Raw genomic sequence first — 6,000 nt, 5'->3', positions numbered from 1 at the left:
TTTCTATCCTTCCTAGGTTTTTATCCTCCCACTTTTTTATTATCTAGCTCATCAAGCAACTTTGCTATTCTCTCTCTGGTAATGGAGCTGGTGTTAATTGAACTAGATCCACCTCCTCATCATTGCTAATCCAGCCATGGTAAGGTCGGTATCGCCTTCGGGTAGGAAGACTAACTAGTAGTGGGGATTGGATCACATGTGGAGGTAATTGGGCAAGACTGTTCCTAAGAGTTTTAGCACCACCAGAACTAATAGATCTTGGGAGATAATACCCACCACCTGCAAAATAAGGGCATCCATAACATGATTAAATTTGCAATATGTGCTCATACCATTTATTTATGGATTAACAGCACATATAAACCTTTTGGTTTAATGTGCTTGAATTTATATGTTGATTTTTGAAAAACGAAAAGCAACTGTGGAAATATTATTTCATAAGCTGTAAATGAATAAAAGTTGATTACGAGATTCATGTGCTGGTAGTAGGGATTGGATCACATGTGGAAGTGACTGGTAACGAGATTCAGAACTTGCTGCTGGTGGGAGATAATACCTACTATCTGCAAAATAAAATCATACATAATGTCATTAAAGTAGCAAAGATGTTCTCATGCAATTTATTAATGGATTAACAACACAAAAACCTTTTGGTTAAATGTGCTTGAATTTATAATTTTATTGTTAAAAAAAAAATAGAAATCGAGGAAAATATTATTTCATTAGCTATAAATAAATAAAAGTTGATTACGAGATTCATGTGCTGGCAGTGGGGATTGGATCACATGTAGAGGTGATGGGGCAAGACTGTTCCCAAGAGGTTCAGTACCAACAGAGCTGACTGCCAGTGGAAGATAATACATACCATCTGCAAATAAGAGCGTACATAACATGATTGAAGTAGCAGAGATCTTCTAATGCAATTTATCTATGGATTGCCCACACATATTTTGGTTAAATGTGCTTGAAATTATATGTTGATTGTTGAAAGAAAAAAAGAGATTGAGGAAAATATTATTTCATAAGCTGTAAACGAATTAAAGTTGATTACGAGATTCATGTTCGGTGTCTGGAGCCTCATTAGGCTGTGAGGCAATATCCAAAGACGGGTTAGTTTGAAACATAGCTTCTGTGGCTCCTGAGTTGGAGCAAGTAGGTATGGACAGCCCAGTAGCAGCATCTTCTCTATAATCTGTATCTCGCACTTCATGTTGAGAAGAATTGTCCTTCAAGAATAAGTGGGAAATAACATTAATAGTATTTTTATAAATTTAATTAGTAATAATGTGAAGGTTTCCAGACAGCTTCATGAATACACTTTGTACAATTAATTGCTCCATTGCAAGGTATAAACCAGCAAGAACCAAATTGTGGCTAATCTTAAGATAACTTCCTTTTAGAAGTGCCAGCAAGCTATAGCTCAAACTACCCTTCCTCTTTCCACAATATTGAGATGGCAGGTGAGATTTTGGGTTAAAGACACACTGAGAGCGTATATATATCACCAACCAATAAATTATTATCACAGAAGCACACTTTGTACAATTAATTGCTCCATTGCAAGGTATAAACCAGCAAGAACCAAATTGTGGCTAATCTTAAGATAACTTCCTTTTAGAAGTGCCAGCAAGCTATAGCTCAAACTACCCTTCCTCTTTCCACAATATTGAGATGGCAGGTGAGATTTTGGGTTAAAGACACACTGAGAGCGTATATATATCACCAACCAATAAATTATTATCACAGAAGCACAACTAATAAACCACAATGCTGTGGCAGGATAGGGATATCATTCCATTAGACAATAGATTGCCAGAGTATCAAGAGCAAAATTGAACATCAGTCTTCATTATGAAGCCTAACCACAACATCAGTCAATCTCCATGCTAAAATTTGCAGGAACTGAGGGGTGAATCATGTTATATCTTAAATTATGACAACTTTTTCATAACAGACTCACCAGCAACACTTAAAAATGTGTAGCTGTAATTTATTTGGGAAACAATTGAGTAGGTGTTCCTATATTTTGATAGAATATAAGGAACAATGAACATGGCTTGCCCAAGACATGGTGATGTAGTCCTAACTCCTCATTGAAGATTTATTGTTATACTCCTCTTGCATATATTGTTTCAAAAGGATAGATTCATTTCCCAAATGCATAGGCACATCTCACAGAATTGCAACCGCCTTTGGAATAAGAGTCAACAACAAAATTACTGTACGTTTCTTTACTTACAAGTGAAATCATGGAATATAACGAACTAATATTGATTAACGGATTTCAGGACTCTAGAAATGCAATTGCTAAAAATCTTTTGGGGTAATTCAAATACTAACTGGCTTGATGGTCCACTCAATTAAATCACAAATGTGTCTTATGACTTTCTGCATTCCAGCAATCGTGCATTTTCCCTCTAAAGCAAAGGAAAAGAAAATAAAGTCAATTTTCCTCAATTAAGCATATACGTCTCGTCTCAATTAAAGGTGAATAACATTCATTCCCAAGCAAATTATGTCTCATTTAGTTCTCTGCTTTTCTTTGAACACATCAAGAATAAGTATATAATTTTGTTAGTATAATGAAAATAGTAACGATAAAACAAATAACATTTGTAAATGTCCTCTAATTTAAATTGCATGTAACAACAAAAGAAAGTAAAGCATATAAAGTTTATCAAAAAAAAAAAAAAAATAATAAATAAAGCATATAAAAGGTTTTTTAAAAAATGAATAGTTATATAGCATAGCATAAAAATTCAATTTTTACCTCCCCTTTGGGACCAGTTGTCTTTTCAAGGAGTGTTTCAAGGAGGAGAGAGTAAGAAGCGTCTTTAATAAAGACCCATCCTTCATTCCCACCATGTTTGAACAATTAGGTACCATGGGGGGCATGGTGGTGCAATCACTATTGGAGAAGCACTTGAAGCCACTGCCAGGACAGCCAGGGTAGAAGCCCATGGACTGGAGTTGCGACTGAAGCCTAGTCAGCCGCATGTTCAAATGCCATAGCAACAAGCAATGAGAAAAAGACAAAACTTGTTGATATTCTAGTGGTAATATATTTTAAGGTGAAAATATTAATTCACGCTTATTTATATCTACTATTTTACACACATGTTCATAATTAATATAGAAACATTCACATTTTAATGCAAAAATATTTATATTTTAATGCAAATAAGTAACTAGATTTGAAATAGTGATTGTGTAAAAATCAAAATCCTTTATTTTCAAGTGTGAGAATTGAAACCCTTAATTAGTGAAAGATTAATTATCATGCTCAACTTTGGTATTTTATGAAAACTTTTGGATACTCTTCTAATTGGTGGTTTAAAAAAAAAAAAAAAAAATTGGTATTAATAAATGACAAATTTGGGAGAGAAAATTAAAATTAATATCTTTTGGAGAATAAAAAACTGTGGGCAAGTATGTGTGCGTGGGTTTATATATATAGACGAAACTTACTTATTAACCAAAAAAAAAAAAAAAAAAAAAAACTTACTTGCAATATAACCTATGAAGCTCCTTATTTTACACACGTACAAATCATTATTTAATTGTCATCACTGTATACTACATACTATTTTACAACAAAGGAATTTGATGCTCTAGTAAGTTCACAGTGGCAATTTAAGGTGTTTCCTTTTCCTCCACAGGCCCTTGGATGAGCGCCTTTGCAATGAAATTAGTTGCAGTCCACCAAACGCCAATTGCGGTCAAGCTCAAATTTAAATTTGTCTTTTGATGAGCACTGTGGGCTCCAGTCACATCCACACATCTGCAATATAAATAAGCCATTGCTCGCAAATAGACCTGTTCATTTAGCTAGTCTGCCTGGGTTAAGGGCTGGTCTCAATCGTGTAAGGCCTGCTTCTGGCCCAGTAGATAGGACCAAGTGTTGAAACCTAGGCCCTGTCCTTATAGCGTACTCAATGAAGCTCAGCCTAATAAGCCTCTTGCTATTTTTTTTTCAAGGCTTATGGACAAATCCAGGACTGGTATAACTCTTTGAACTTCAAATCTCGCCTGGACATTGGGCCATGGAATTGAACGGGCAAAATGGCCCATTAGCATTAATTTTTGAAATATTTAGGCCCAAAACACTGTTTGGGAAATATATAGGAAAGTACCACTTTTTGTGGTACTCGAGCTTGGTGAGCTCGAGTACCCCATTTTTCTGTTCCAGCGTGGCACCTGACGTTGGCATCTGAATTTAAGGTCTCTCTTCGCCCTCACCCTTACCAGAACACAGTCTCACTCTCACTCTCACTTACACCTAAACGTTCAAACCCCAAACGTTCAAACTAGGGCTGTCCATCTCACCCGCCGACCCACCCAACCCGTCCAACCCGCCCGTACCCGACCCGTTACAATCCGATCCGACAGCTCCGGTGGTCGGACGTGGGTCCCGAGCTTCAAAACCCGACATCGGCGGTTCGGTTTCGGTTCCCTTCCTTCAAAACCCGTTCAACCCGACCCGCCCGAAGAGAGAACGACGAGCTGCGATTTCAAGCTTTCCGACGATTTTTCCAGCACGATTTGGCAGATTTCGGCGACTAAAACACCAGATCTGGCGATTCTCAGCACGATTTGGGGGAAAAAGCATCAGATTTGGCGAGATCTCTGCCAAATTCGGCTAGATCGCACCGGATCTTGGACGGATCGGGAGAGATCTTGCCGATTTTCTACGTTTTTCGTCCTCTCCGGCAGGTTTTGGCCTCACCCGAAACCGCCGCTCACCCGACGAGAAACCGACCTGTAAAACCCGACCCTAATACGGGTCTGTTGCGGGTCCGGCACTTCCCTACCCGATCTCCGACGGGTCGGTTGCGGGTTGGGCACAAACCCGACCCGCCCGACCCATGGACAGCCCTAGTTCAAACCCTCACACCCTCACACCATCGGCGGCAGAAATTAAAAACGTCTTGTGATCGTTTTCGCGTATCGATGATGGCCGGGGGAGTGGAATCGTGGTCTCCGTCACCGTCGTGCCTGAGGGAATAGGAGAAGGGAAAGTGGTGGTTGTTGGAGGAGTGATGGTAATGGACTTTCCGTTGGATGACAGTGGTGCGACGTCGTCTTCGTCCTCATCTTTTTCTTCGTCCTTTCTTCTCCCTGTCTCCGACCAATTAGGGTTTTCAATTTCATTTCACAGAGTCGCCACGCGGACCATTTCCCCTTCAATGGCGCTTTGTAAGCTCTCTCTCTCCGAAAAATTTGAGTTCTTTTTCTCTTAATTTTCACTAATCCAACTGGTTTTGGCGCTGCAATTCCATGTCTTGGTTTTTGTTTTAAATTTTCAAGAAATTTCATACTTTTTTGAATTTTGGTGCATAATGTGTTGTGAAGAACTTAGCATGTTGATTTTTTTGAAAAAAGTTCTAATTTTTTTATCTGGGTTTTAGTTTTTGGTGAATAATGTGTTGTGAAGAACTTAGCTAGTTTGATTGTGTGGGTGCTGTGAGGTTGTGTTGGTGATTTTGGAACTTAGTGTGTTTGAATGAAAAATTGGAAGCACTGAAGGCTGAAGGTATAAATCTTGGACTTTTATAGCTATTTTTTTTTTTTACAGAAGTGATAGAAGACTTTTATAGCTTTAAATTGCACTAATAATGTAAACTTACGTTATAGACAAACAAATCCACATTATTAAACCCCCAGCATTCATTGTAAATGAAAAGAGATACTACTACAAATCTATCATTTAACAAAATGGCGATTTCCACTAAAAAAAAAGAAAGAAAGAAGGGGGGTATTGTTAGTACGGACCAAATTAAGATAAGATGGACCACATAATTGTGTTTATGTGGACCAAGTTAAATGTTAAATTACTGTGAATTATGGTCTTATGCATTGTCTTTGGGGTGACACAAGAATTATGTTTCCTGCATGTGCTTCATGATTCTTTTAATGTATAAATTCAGTTTAGGATTCTATTATTGAAAAGGAGATCATTACTAGAATAAGTACACCTCACAGGAAAAAAAAGGTTAGTCC

This window comes from Quercus lobata, chromosome 3 (genome assembly GCF_001633185.2).
Source record: "Quercus lobata isolate SW786 chromosome 3, ValleyOak3.0 Primary Assembly, whole genome shotgun sequence".
Lineage (NCBI taxonomy): Eukaryota > Viridiplantae > Streptophyta > Magnoliopsida > Fagales > Fagaceae > Quercus > Quercus lobata.
The sequence above is the reverse complement of the archived record's forward strand: the minus strand, read 5'-3'. Positions refer to the sequence as shown.